At 36.2% G+C, this 15,185-nt stretch overlaps 1 protein-coding gene across 2 annotated transcripts in view; it reads left to right on the forward strand.

Moving 5' to 3' along the window:
* JAKMIP1 (janus kinase and microtubule interacting protein 1) overlaps positions 1 to 15,185 on the forward strand; it is a 209,735-nt gene that overhangs the window by 26,385 nt on the left and 168,165 nt on the right. Inside the window, exon 2 of one of the 2 annotated variants that reach the window (XM_031942708.1) lies at positions 14,190 to 14,286. The exons of the other annotated variant lie outside the window; for it this stretch is intronic. The gene's annotated coding sequence lies outside the window, so the exon portion shown is untranslated. The remainder of the gene's footprint in view (positions 1 to 14,189; positions 14,287 to 15,185) is intronic. 2 annotated transcript variants of the gene reach the window in all.

The following is a 15,185-nucleotide window of genomic DNA, read 5'->3' on the forward strand; positions in this document are numbered from 1 at the left end:
GAATTGGTGACTGCTGTCTCCTATAAACAATGTGATTGCTCTGTAGTTATACAGAGCTAGGGCTTGATTAACTTCTAGTATCCATTCATTCCTTCATTATTTTCTAGTTCTAGCCAGTCTCTCTTTCCAGACTGCCTTCAGATTACTGCCCTTCACTCCCTTAACCCTCCTACCAAACGAGCCTACGAGCTGTTCTGCCACAGAGAATATTCTGCCTCCCACCTTTGCATTTGCACAAGCAGTCTCCCATACCTGGGACACTCTCCTTCCTCATTTCTGTCCCTCAGAACCACTCTGTCCCTCCAGGGCAGAGTATGTATGTATGTGTGTGAATCAATATCTATCCATTTATATCTGTATCTATCACTGGGACATAGAACAGTACTGTACCCGGTAGATGCTTAATCTATGCTTATTAAACAGAAGTCAACCTCATGTTACCCTGGCATGAATAAGCCTTCAGAGTCTTTGTCACATAATTCTCTGCTTCCAAAACTGCTACTGGTTACTCATTGTTTTTGCCATACTTCCATGTATGTCTTTTGTTATTCATAAATGTAAAAATTCAGTGTTCCTTCTTTAGCTAATCAATTAATTTTAAAATTAAGGCTTTTTATTTTCAAAACATATGCGTAGATAATTTTCAACATTCTCCTTTAGAAAATCCTGTGTTCAAAATTTTTTTTCTCTCCCTTCCCCCATATTTTAATATTCCACCATATTTTAATATTCCCCCACATTTTTATATTCTGCCACATTTTTATATTCTCCCACATTTTTATGTTCCCCCATATTTTTATATTCCCCCATGTTTTATAAATATGAGTCCAGATTTGAACCTAGAAAGACTTTAGATCCACATTCTGTTCAGAGTGGTGTCCCTTAGCTCTGTTTACAAATGAGGAAACCGAAAACTAGACTAAGTAAATAATGTACCCCTCAAAAGTACCCACATTACTAGCACAGGGCTTTACTTGGTGGGAAAACTAGCTTTAAAAAAAATGAGCTGAATTACAGGAAAATTCAGCACTAGAAGCTAGGTTTCCATGTTCCCAGTTCATTTTTCTTTCCTCTATATCCAGTCTCCCTAGTTTTAGCTACATTTGTATCTTACCTTGGTCTGAAATACTGACATTGTGTCCAGAGTTTGTTATGGTTTTGTTAGTGATTCAAAATTAGTGCTATTTCTCAACACATAGCAGGAGCATGATACATGTTTGATGCCTTCAATTTTCCAACTTACCCAGGCTTGAAACTTTGGATCCACTTGTGACTTTCTAGTTCCATGGCCATAACAACCCTAACCTTCTCTCCTCCCTCCTCCCCCCAAATATGCCTTCCTTCACCTTTTGCTCCATTATATCTCTGATATTGTTTTACCAGATGAATTTTGCTGATTTTTTTTTTTTTAGCTATATAAAGTAATTTTGTGGTAGTTTGCCTAGTGCAGCACTGAATAAGTAATGTCATTTATATAGAATTGTATTTTTTAACTGTCAGTTTTGCCTATGCAGTAGCAATTATTACTTCTCTAATTGTTTAGATTTGTATTTTTATGAAAATTTTCTTGTAATTATCATAAAATTTCTGTGTTTGTCTTAGGAAGTTTACTTAAAATAGTTTATGTTATATACAGCTATTTTAAAAGAAATTTTTCTTTCTACCTCTTCCTGCTGGGGTTTGTTGGTAGTATACAGAAAGGCTGACTTCCATGGGTTTATTTATCCTGCAACTTTGTTAAAATTCTTAATTCTTTCAATTAGTTTTTTAGTTGATTCTTTAGGGTTCTCTAAGTATATCATGTCATTTGCAGAGAATAATAGTTAAACTTTTTTCATTTCTTAGTGTAATTTCTCCAACTTCTTTTTCTTTTTTTGCTAAAGCTTGTAGTATAATATTGAATAATAATGGTGATAATGGGTATCCCTGCTTCACCCCTCATAGTATTGGGAAGGCTTCTAGCTTATTCTCATTGCAAACAATGCTTGCTGATGGTTTTAGATAAATGTTAATTATCATTTTAAGAGAGACCCCATTGATTCCTATGTTTCCTAGTGTTTTTAATAGGAGTGGATGTTATATTTTGTTAAAGGCCTTTTCTGCATATATTAATACAATCGTTTATTTTTTTTTTGTTATTTTTTTCTTTGTAAATCCAGCTCCTAATTTTATTAGTTGAAAGTTAATTTTTTTTTAACTTTCAGATTTTTTAATTTCTCTTTTGATTTTTAGGATTTCCTTTTTGGTATTTAATTGGCGTTTTTTGATTCATGCCTTTTCTAGTTTTCTTAGTTGCACATCCAATTTATTATATATCAGGGATATACAATTTCCCCAATGTACTAATTTGGCTACATCTCATATATTTTGGTATGTTGTCTCATTGTTTTCATTCTATTTAATCCAATTATTATTTCTGTCATTTGTTCTTCAACTCATTCTTTGGGGTTAGATTATTTTGTTTCTAATTAGTTTTTTAATCCATATTTCTACTGCCCTTTATTGGATGTAATTATTGTTTTATTGCAGCTTAAAGAAGGTATGTGTAATATTACTATCTTTTTACATTTTGTTGAAAGTTTTTATACACTCTTACATAGTCAGTTTTTATGAAGGTGCCATGGGGGATAGCAGAGAAAATATTATACTCTTTTCTATTCCCATTTACTTTTCTCCTAAGGTCTATCATATCTAACTTTTCTAAAGCATTTCTCAAGTATTCATTTCCTTATCTTCTTTGAGTTATGTCAAAGATCATTAAAAAGTCAGCATATCTTGCACTGAAAAGTCAGCATATCTCATTTGTAGTCCTGGTATTAAATATCTCTGTGACCCTGGGCAAATCACATCATATATAAGTCTTATTGTATCTACTCAGCCAAGAAATGGAGATAATCATCCTTGTCCTATCTAGATCGCATAGTAGTGAGGGGAAATTAAAAATTAATATAAATAAATTAATATAAGTCCCAGACCATATAAAAATTGATGTATTTTCAAGCTACAAGCTTGCCTGCTGGATAGATTATATTAGACAGTCTAGTACAAGTTGGAATAAAGATTAATAGGAAGAAGGATCTGAGTGTTATTTCCACTGTATCGCATTCTTGTCCTGTATTTAATATGATTGAAAGTATATTTGAAAAGGTCACCTTTCATATTCCCATCTCTTCTCCTGTTCTCCACAAAGTCCTTAAGCTGGTCTGCTTGCTGCTTATTGAGCTAGGAATTCTGTCTCCAAACTTTTTGTCTTTCCCTTGGCGGTGCCATAGAGCTAGAATGGATTCCCTCTTCAACTCTGCTACATAAAACTCGAATTTGAAAGCTCAATTTGTTTGTCATCTCCATCAAGAAGTCCTGCCAGATCCTTCTAATTGTACTCACTCTCTGTGCCAATATTGCAACCTTCAGCCCCTTGAAGGGTTGGACTGCTTTCAGTTTTGCTTTTGTATTCTCTACTGCTGAATATTTGTTCAATTGAACTGAGCTGGCTTCTTCCCCTAGTATATCTCAATGTGGACATGGAACTCCCATGTCTACTTTCTCTTATCCCAGTCCCAATTATATATTTATTCTTGTCTCTAACTTCTTAATACACACTTGAAATTGATTTTCATGAAATTTTCCTTCCAGCTCTGGACCCTGTCTAGTTCTAACATTCAATATTCTAAAGCTCTATTCACCTCTAATGTTTTATTTATCCTTTTTTTCCCTCAATACTAGGAAAAAATAGCAAGCTGTTTTAATTATGATCATAAAAGAAAACCAACTGAATGGTCCATTTAGTCATATGTTTTCTTGGTCCCTTAGCTGTTAATAACTTTTAGCCAAAATGGTGTTTGGGCAGGGATTGTAGTTGTGTTATAGGGCAGAATTTATTTGCATGGCAGAAGCAGTGTGGGAAAACTTGCTGAATGCCTTGGTACAACCCTTGGCTGAAATCAGGCTGTCATTTATACACACAGCACATTCTGTCCTTTTCCCATTTCGAGAACTTCTTAATAGCCAAAATGTTACTAAAAGAACCACTTTTGGAATGCTTACAAGGAGTTCAAGGAAGAGAAAGCAAAGGAAAAATTAAATATTGATTTAAAATATTAATTTATTAATTAATAATACTCTAATAAAAGTTCAACAAGCAATGTGAATAATAACCAGAAGCTAAATTGAGATGAAACCAAAACTAGTACTATTTAAATATATTAAACTATATAAAACAAAGAAAATAAGTAGCCTTTTTTTCCAGTTTGACTTCAGCTTTTGTAAGACAAAATGATAACAAGAAAAACGGCTATCAGAAATTAGTTATAAAAATTGCTTGTTACCATTTATGGTCTGGATGTATATTGACCAAGTCTCCTATACTTTTCATAGAATCAGAATTTTTAGAGTGGAAAGGAACTGATAGCTAGTCTACTCACAATCAAATGAATATTCAGTTCAGTTCATTTGAGTATACCCAACATGTTTTCATTGAGCTTCTTCCAAGTACAGGAAATCCCAGCACTTCTTGAGGCAGCCTATTCCACCTTTGGATTATTCTAATGTTGGGAAATTTCCCTAAATGCCATGCTTAAATCAGAATTTTGGCAACTTCCACCTTGTTTCTGGTTCTCTGGGACAAATGGAAGCAGTCCAATTCCCCTTTGACACAGCTGCCCTTTAAATACTTAGAGGTGGCTACCATGAACTATGTTTGACTTCTCTTCTCCAGGTCAAACATTCCTACTTCAATGAATCCTTATATGAGATGGATTCGAGATCATTCACAACCTGGTGGCACTTCTCTGGATGCTTAATAATTTATAAATCTTCCTTCTAAAATCTGGTTCTCAGAACTAAACACAAAGTTTTAACAGATAATCATCTCCATATTACAGGAAGTCATGACTTTCTTGCTGCAACTCAAGAAAATAGTAGAGACAAATAGATGGTTCAATGGCTAGAACTCTGGGACTGGAGTCAACAAGTCCAACCTCAGATACCTATTACCTTTATGATCTATCACAAGTCACTTAATCTCTTTCTGCCTCATTTTTCTCATCTATAAAATGGGGATAATAGCATCTAGGTAATTGTGAGATTCAAAGCAAATAATATTTGAAAAAAAGTGTTGTAAAATTTAAAATGTTGTATAAACTATATTTTTTGAGGGAGAGTCGGGAGGGTTAGGCTGCTGAGTAACGTTCAGTTTTCAAGTAAACACAAACCTAAGATTTTTTTTCCAAATGAATTGCTATTTAAGCATGTCTCCTTATTTTGTACTTCTTTACAAATCTGTAAGATTTTATTCATCTTTATCTAACTTCCTTTTATTAGATTCAGCCTGATGCTATAGAATCCAAGCGTTAGCAAATTATGACCCGTGAGCCAAATATGGCCCATTCTCTTTATAGATATGAATTAAGAATGAGTCAGAAAACTTCACTGGGCCAGATTTTAACCTTGGACTATACTTACTAAACTGACTAGATCTTTTCAGATCCTGATTGTCATCGAGTACATTGGTAATGCTATTTAGATTTGGGTAAATCACAAATTTGATAAGCAGTTCCTTAACAACAGCAGTAACAGCAGCAGCAGCAGCAACAACAATAATAATGTTAATGAATTTAATCATGTTTTAAAAGTTTGCAAAATACCTTATTTATTTTATATGATTCTCATTTAACAAATTTTTGGTTTTTAAGGTTCCAGCCAATGATAATATTAATAATGATAGCTAATATTTGCATAGTGCAAAATACTTCAAATATCATATCATTTGATTCTCACAACATTCTTCAGAGATAAACACTATTATCACCTCTGACTTTCAGATGAGAAAACTGAGGCAGCTAGAGGCTAACTTTGCTGAGGTTCACACAGTTTACTAAGTAGCTAAAGCCAGACTTGGACTTAGGATTTATTGAGTTTCAGTTGATTCCACCACTGACTATCCTGCCCAGCTGCCTTTTTCATAGTCTGTGATGAGGTCCTATGAAACTCAAACACTCCATGTCTCTTATTCTGGCTCAATGTATTGATTGGGTTCGACATTCCACGGTTGTTTCCAGCTCTGATGTTTTATGGTTTTGGAAATGCCCCTTCTAGTTATATTGTAATGCCAGACTACTGGCCCAGCCCAGCATCTCAGTTTCCCACCTCTCTACAAGCCCCAGGGGAAGGTAAGCCTTCCCAATTCTCCTCCTATCCCCCTGAGTATAATCACCAGTTTGCTTCAAGTTCAAGGTTCCTGTATAACTAGAGCCTTTGGCTTTCTCTTTTCTCTGATGTCCCTGGCTACTTTCCATCTGATTTTGATTCATTGGCAGAACCTGGGTGACAGGTTATCTGTGGACTCTTATCCACCAGTGAAGAGTCAAGTCTGTTCCTGTACAACCGTGGGCTCCAACCACTGCCGAGCTCCCAGACTTCTCAGTCCTGGCTCTTGTCCCCTTTCACAAGGATGTCAATGGAATATTGAAATTTGGAGAAAAATACCATAGTGTGAAATCCCTGTGCTTTCCCCAATTAAGAAAGGCATTTGATGGTGTCTTTGTGACTTCTTATTCTCGGACCTGGGGCAGTAATTGGTCCAGCCAGGCTTAAGGTTAGTATTCTGCCTCAAGTCATCTGACTCTGCTCTTCTTGGCAATATGAGGGTGACAACTGATCTTCAAAGTGAGCCAGCGATTCTGTGCTAGAAAGCTGATGCTTGGCATCTGCAAGGCATCTATTTATATCTAGAAATGTATGAATATGTACATACACGTGTGTTTATACACAGAACACGTGTGTATGTATATACATGTATATACATATATGTAAAAATCTGTCTTTCAAATGCTCTTTCTTACTTGAATCAGACGTCTAAAAGCATAGCAAGAAATATCCCGGTGTGATTTGTCTTCTGTTACCTTTCCTTAAACTCTATGATCCTTTGTAAATAAAGTCATTTTTAACTCTGACTAGGGTATATGTGCCGATCTACTGTACTAGAGCCAGGTTGCTACGTGTCTCTGTCAGCCTTCTAGTTTGAGGAGTTGAGCTGTGTCTTTGCTCTACTGATATTGGTTTGAGTCTCTGACCACTGTGCCTTCCACCCCCAACATTTGGGCCTTGGAACTAGTGTTCCAGTTCTATTTAAACTCAATACCAAGTAGCTTTGACAAGTATTTGCTTCAGAGATATAGCAAAATGAAATACAAATATTTCTCTCAATAGTTTGGTAAGGGGAGGGAATCTACACCATCTTGATCCCTGAAGAAAGTAGGTACAGCTTAGTTTGTATATAATATCAGTTTCACCAAGTTTGTGTCCAAATGGAGCATTGCTGTAAAATGGGCCCTTGTCTCTGGATTGGAGTTGTGAAGATCACTTCATAGTTCTTGGAGCATCAGGTGCAACATTGACTTCAAACCTGATTTCTGCCACACTAGGTGTCCTTCCTTTTTAAAACTTCCTCCCTTTTCTAGGGGCAGCTAGGTGGTGTGGCAGATGGAGTACTGGACTTGGAATCTGGAAGATTCATCTTCCTGACTTTGAAGCTGGCTTCTTAGCTATGTGACGCTGGGCAAGACATTTCAGCCCATTTGCTTTAATTTCCTTATCTGCCAAATGAACTGGAAAAGGAAATGATAAACCATTAGTACCTTTGCAAAAAAAAGAAAAATCCAAATGGGATCTTGGAGAAGTCAGAATTGTCTGAAAAAGTAACTCAAGTAATTTAACTCCCTCTCCTACTCTCCATGAGCAGAATCACCAAGATCTTCCAGAAGGCTGAGCCAAGGATTGATGGTAGACACTTTGTTGATTGACTCCATCTCCAGTCAAAACGTTTCCCATTTAGGACATGATTAGGTTGGTTAGGATATTTGTAGATGGTTTTTGTATGTACATACATACATACGTAAATATGTATGTATGTATTAATTCAACCAGCATTTAAGATTAGAGTTAGGGAGAGTACATTTAGGGTTAGAATTGCAAGGTTAGGATTTAGGAATTAAATTAAATTAGGAGATTTAGGAAGGCATATATCTAGGTTTAGTAATAGCTAAACCAAGTAAGCTTAAAGAAGTAAGCTTCATATATCTGGTGAATCTATCTATATAAGCCACCAGATTCCATGATAATGTTATATAAATGAATTGCTAATGCACTATTCACATGTTTTTGGTCTTGAAGGAGAAGAACTAGCTTTATTAGGTAAGTGATTCTAAGAATAGATCCTAACTTAAAATGACCAAGCCATGAAATTTATTAATTGGACACACATCAGTGTCTACTGTGTCCTGTAGGAAAGAAGCAGTCCCTCACCTCTTCAAGTTGACAGTCTGGTAATATTGGATTCCATCTAAGTGAGATAGGCTTATCTCTGTGATGGAGACAAGGCTCCAAATGAGCAAGTTTCCTGTTGATCAGGAGATCAAACAAACTTGATCCTGGCTCTTTGTTCTGAATTCCTGAGATGGAAGGGAAGACAAAGGGAAGACATTTAGTGTAACTTTTATTTCAGCAAATAAATTATTTTAGGAGATGTTTAAAAAAATCAAATGTAAGAAAGTTTAATTTTCTTTTGACTGAAGAAATAAAAAAATTACAAAGATCTCGGGGAATAGTGGTTATATAAGGACTGGGTATGGGAAGAGTCGGGCTCACTCTTACTTTTGTTGCTCTGGTTGTTGCCTGGTGGCAACCAGGTAGCCAAGACTTTGAAATGTATACTCCTTTTCTCTCAATATCTCCTCTTCCTTAAAGAGACTTCAGGAATTATGTGTGACCTGTGCTGCCTGCAAAAGAAAATTCTCTGCTTTCTCTTCCTTCCTCTCTTTTGTTTTTAGGATCAAATTAATGAGAAGTGATGATGATGATGACAGTTGTCATTTTATGTCATGCTCTGAGATTTGTGAAGTGTTTTACACATATTATCTCACTTGATACAGAGGACTTTCCTAAGGTTCATTCCGTAAAGGGGTAGATGAAAGGAATCTGGATTATCAATGAATTCATTGGAGAAGGAGCCCTTGTGTTTGAAGGCCAATGGGATCAGAATTTGGAGCTGAACGCGATTATAGAGATCCTCTTGGTGGCGGAGCAGAATGTTAGGCTTGGAGTTGCGAAGACCCACATTCTGTTCTTTCCTCAGACACTGACTAGCAAGCACTGTGACTCTGGGTGATTAACTTAACCTTGCTCATCTTTTTTTCTTTTTTCTTCTTTTTTTTCCAGATATAAAAATCAAATGAGACAATGTATATAGATCTCCTTACCAACTTTTAAGTGCGACATACATGTTACTATTACTATTACTATTCAAAATTGCTCATTTGAGATGAGGAAAGTAGGGACCAGGGTTTCAATTACTTGCCCACAGTCTCTACAGCCACATAGTGAGGTGCAAGGCTAGGATGTGAAAGCAAGCCTTCTGACTCCAAATTGACTGTGTTTTAACATCAAAGTGAGTTAGAGGAAGAGCTGGAGCCATTCCTCTGTTCAGTAACTTATGGTGAGCATTGAAAACAGGTAACGTTCAATGTTCTTTGTGAAGTACTTGGAAGAAGAGAGATGGGGAAGTTAACTGGGCTTTGTAATAGACACCCAAGGTGGAGTCAAAGGAGGAGCGAGAAGGGATCTCTTGATTTGTTACAAGATTAATCTGTCACAGTGTTCAGAATTTGAAGGAATCTTACAGATCATGTAGCTCAACTCACTCCCCCTTTTCAGATGAGAAAATAGATTTATAGAGGTGTCCAATAATACGGATAGGAAATGTTTGAGGTGAGATTTGAACCTAGATCATAGACTCATAGATCAATAACTATAGGGATCCGAGAGAACATCTAGCTTACACCGGTATTTTATAGATGGGAAAGGAGACATAGAGAGGTGGAAATGACTTATACAATATTATATAGAGGGGGCAGAGCCAAGATAGCAGATTAAAGGTGGAGACTCAGTCAGGATCTCCCCCCAAACCTCTCCAATAATGACTCTAAACAAAGTTCAGAATATCAGAGTCCACAAAAAGATGGAGTGAAACAATTTTCTAGCTGAAGTCAAATTAAAAGGTCATTAAGAAAGTTCTGTCATACCAGGATCAGACTAGAGCGCAGTCCCAGCAAAGGCCCCAGAAAACCATGAGTGGGCCTTACGAACCTCTTGGGAGCCAGAGGCATCAGCATCCAGAAGTCTCAGCCTACAGGCAGAAAGGTGGTCAAATAGCTTGTCAGAAGGAGATTACACGAGTCTCTTTGCTTACGCCAAGGCAGCATTCTGTTGCTTTGCCCCTACTCAGATCCAGGACAGAGGCCTGACTCACTGTCCCAGAGTGAGAAGAAGCACTAGCACACTAGAACTTAATAGCCACAGTAGAAGGGGCCCTTCTCAGTTCTAGGGCAGAAAAGAGTGCTTGTGGTTATCATAAATTAGAGCACAGGCCAGGAGGGTAGTAAACACACTTCTTGGATCATACCATCTTGGAAGAACTGAAGAATGTATAGGTCTTCAGAAAGATCTCTGGTAATAGCTGCACAAAATCTCTGAAGTTTGGAACATTGCACCATCTATTATGGAAACAGAGCCCTACTTGAACAAAGAGCTAAAATCAAATAATAGGCGGGGAAAATGAGCAAACACATAAAAAGTATTCTGACCACAGAAAGTTACTATGGTGACAAGGAAGATCAAACACATACTCAAAACACACAGGTGCCAAAGTCAAAGTTCTTGTATCCAAAGCCTCCAAGAAAAAAAGAGTTGGTCTTAGACCATGGAAGAGCTTAAAACAGATTTTGAAAAGAGAGAGGGGTGTGTGTATTAGGGAGAAGGAGAAAAGAGAAAAGGAGAGAGAGGGGAAGAGGGGGAGAGAGAATAAAGTGCAAAAAGCTGGTGAGGAAAATAATTCCTTACAAAACAAAATGGACCAAGTGGGAAAGAATGTACAAAATGTCTCTGAGGAAAATAATTCCTTAAAAATTAGAATTGGGCAAATGAAGCTAATGATTTTATGGGAAATCAAGAAACAATAAAACAAAACCAAAAGAATGAAAAAAAAACCATGAAATATCTAATTGGAAAAATAACTTACCTGAAAAAAAAAAGCAAAGAGAAATAATTTTAAAATTATTGGATTACCTGAAATCCATATTTAAAAAAATCCTAGACATCATATTTCAAGTAATTATCAGGGAAAACTGTTGTGATATTCTAGAACCAGAGGGTAAAATTGAAAGAATCCACCAATTATCTTTTTTTTTTTTTATTATAGTAACTTTTTATTGATAGAATCCATGCCAGGGTAATTTTTTTTTTTTTTTTTACAACATTATCCCTTGCACTCACTTCTGTTCCGATTTTTTCCCTCCCACCCTCCACCCCCTCCCCTAGATGGCAAGCAGTGCTATATATGTTGAATATGTCCTAGTATATCCTAGATACAATGTATGTGTGCAGCTCCAAACAGTTTTCTTGTTGCACAGGGAGAATTGGATTCAGAAGGTAGAAATAACCCGGGAAGAAAAACAAAAATGCAAACAGTTTACATTCATTTCCCATTGTTTTTTCTTTGGGTGTAGCCACCAATTATCTCTTGAAAGAGATCCCATGATGAAAATTTCCAGGAATATTATGATCAAATTCTAGGGCTCTCAGGTCAAGGAGAAAATATTTCAAGCTTCCAGAAAGGGAAAAAAAAATCAATAATGGTGAGCCATATAGGATAACACAAAATTTTAGCAGTTTGTGCATTAAAAGATTAGAGGTCTTGGAATGTGATACTTTAGAGAGAAAAGCTTAGATTATAATCAAGAATCACCTCCCCAGTAAAATTTAATATAATCTTTTTGGGGGAAATTAATTTTCAGTGAAATGGAGGACTTTCAAGCATTTGTGATGAAAAGGCCAGAGCTGAATAGAAATTTTGACTTTCATAATACAGGATTCAGGAAAAGCATAAGGCAGTAATTAGGAAAGGGAATAATAAGGGATTTAATAATCTGTTAATCTGTTTACATTTCTACATGGGAGGATGATTCATAATAATATTGCCATTATTAGGATAGTTAAAAGGAGTAAATATAGACAGAGGTCCGGTTGTGAATTGAATATGAAAGCACAATTTTACAGTAGAGGGGAAGGGGGGAAAGATGGGATTAGGGAGAAAGTGAATTTACTCTCATCAGAATTGGCTAAAAGAGGGAATAATGTACATATTCAATAGGATACAGAGGTGTTTCTTACCCTGCAGGAAAGTAGGAGGAGAAGAGGATCTAAGAAGGGAAGATGGTAATAGGAGGGGGGCATATTGGGGTAGAGGGTAGTTGGAAGCAAAATACTTTTTAAGGAGGGACAGGGAGAAAGGAGAAAAAGGATAGATTAAATGGGAGAAATATAGTTATCAGTAGTAATTGTGAAAATAATTTTGAAACAAATTTCTCTGATAAGTCTCATTTCTCAAAAGCATAGGGAACCGTCAGATTTATATAAAAAAAAAACAATAAGAACTATTCCCAAATTCATGAATAATCAAAGGATATGAACAGTTTTTAGATGAAATAATCAAGTTATTCATAATCATATGAAAAAAAATTCTCGCTATTGATTGGAGAAATGCAAATTCAAATTTGCATTCCGAGGTAGCTCATATCTATTAGATTGGCTAATAGGACAGAAAAGGAAAATGACAAATGTTGGAGGCAATGTTGCCTAAATGAGATATTAATGCAGTGTTGGTGGAATTTTGAACTGATTCAACCGTTCTGTAGAGCTATTTGGAATTATACTCAAAGAGCTATAAAATCCTTTGCCTACTTTGCCTACCTTTGATCTACTAATATTACTTCTAAGCTTGTATTTCAAAAAAAGATTAAAAAGCGTAAAATGCCTATATAAACAAGAGTATAGTAGACTTTTTCTTAGGGCAAAGAATTGAAAATTGAGGGACTGTTCATTAACTGGGGAATGGCTGAACAAATTGTGGTATGTGATTATGATGGGATACTAACTATTGTACCATTAAAAAAAATGATTAGCAGAAAAAAAAATGCTCTCAGAAAAACCTGTAAAAGCTTCCATAAGCTCAGCCAAAGTAAAATGTAAAGTAAAATGTCCTGTGTGCAAAGGAGCAATAATGTGAGATGATCAACTGTGAATGACTTTACTATTCTCAGCCACGCAATAATCCAAGACAACTGAAAAACTTATTTAAAACAATGCTTTCCATCAGCACAGAAAGATCTGATGGATCTGAATATAGATTGAAGCATACTTTTCTAAACTTTATTTTTCTTAAGGTTTTTTTGGTGGGGTGGAGGTAAGGGCTAGAATTTTTTTTTTTCTTTCACAACCTGACTTATAGAAATCTTTTGTTTAACTTCACATGTTCCTTCTTAATGGGAGTGGGTGAGATGGGAGGAAGAGAGAAGATCTGGAATTCCATGTTTTAAAAACAAAGATTAAATTTTGTTTGTAAAAAACAATTTACATTAGAAATGTATATTTTTAAAATTTACACAGATAGGAAATAGAAGAATTTAAATCTCAAAATGTGGACTTTGAATCTTTCTACCACATCATACAAACTTACAAAAACATATCCCCCATTCTTGTAATGACTTTTTTCATATGACTTGAGCATTTCCTTTTCAACAGTACAGCTTCCTTTGTGTGATACTGAGGGCCCTGGGCTTCCAGTTGGGAAAACTTGGGCTTACATACCACCTCAAGACATTCATTAGCATATGAATTTGGGTAAAGCATTTAATCATTCAGGAACTTAGTTTCCTTATCTGTAAAATGAGAAAGTTGAACATAGCCCCTAGTTTTTTTTTTTTTTTTTCCCCCAGCTCTTAATCTATGATGTTTACATCCACAGTGCATGCTGTACTTCTGCTTGCTGACCTCTTAGCTTGATATTTCTTCCTTATTTTAATGCTGGGTTTTAGTCAAAACCGGTCTATGGATTCTTCACTTTTTTAAAACTTTATATAACCAAAGGTTTTTCATGTATATCCTACAGTTTTGTTTTGTTGCACAGGGAGTGTCCCTAGTTCTCTAAAGACTATGCAAGGCAAACCTAAACTCAAGCTGTTACTGTCAAGCTTAGAAGTTTTGGACACCATTTTATTGCTGAAGATCAGTTTAGCTAAGTTGAAAAGAAGCTTAGCCTGTGACCAGAGACATAATTTTTCTTTTCCCTTTGGCCACAGTGACTCATCAAATCATTTACTAAAGTACGGAATGGTTGCGATGCACATTGATAGAAGTACATGCCCCAATGAAATTGTGGAAACTTGGAATGTTGAGGTGAGTAACCCAAGGGGCACATTTTTGGCTTTAATCATGCTGGATGGAAATGGAATGGTATCGCAAAGCTTCTATAAATTCCTAGTTCTTAAGGGAAAACCCTGGAAAACCAAAGGGCTTTTCCATTGTAGAGCTACAGGTAGGGAAAATGAATATCTGCGGTCTAGTTCTAAAGACTACATTTTAGAAATCACATTGATGAAATAGAGGGGATCTATACCCCTTATGATGGACTGGTGAAAGTTATGGGTCCTTTATTAAAATCATGTTGTTGAATCCATGGATTTAGGATTGCCAAGGAAATCAATTATATTACAATATTAGTGATACATTTCATAACATATCACAATTATCAGACACATTCGTGGTTCTGTGGTTAAGAAAGGTACTAGAGAGTAGTAAAAGGACACTAAAACCTGATATATTAGTCTTAGTTTGTTGTGCTTTCTAGAGTCCCCAAGTTGGGATCCCAAAATGTACTGTACTTTCTAGAATCCCCATGTTGGGGTGCCAAAATATACCATCCAGACTAGCTCTCTGGAGGCTCTCAGGACTAGCCTGAGTCCTTGGTCTTAGTAGAGGAGTGATGAGGCGAGACTCATGTGAATGGTCAAAACATGGAGTCCCTTTTATTCCAAATTCTCTCACCCTTCTATACCCTAATACCCTTATATAACCAAAGCAACACTGCACATGCACTAACTACATACTGTGCATGCTGGACCACTTAAACAACTTGCTGTTGTATGTAGATGACTCTTTGCCACTTGGTATTACTCTGCTTCACCTACAACACAGGTTGTCACCTCCTCCTGACTTCTCACGTAGGCTGAGTGCCCTTAGGGGAGATGGGGAGCAGAGGCAGACATTGTCAGCAGTTCCCTCTGGGTTTATACCTA

Source organism: Sarcophilus harrisii, chromosome 6 (assembly GCF_902635505.1).
Source record: "Sarcophilus harrisii chromosome 6, mSarHar1.11, whole genome shotgun sequence".
In the NCBI taxonomy this organism is placed as follows: Eukaryota; Metazoa; Chordata; class Mammalia; order Dasyuromorphia; family Dasyuridae; genus Sarcophilus; species Sarcophilus harrisii.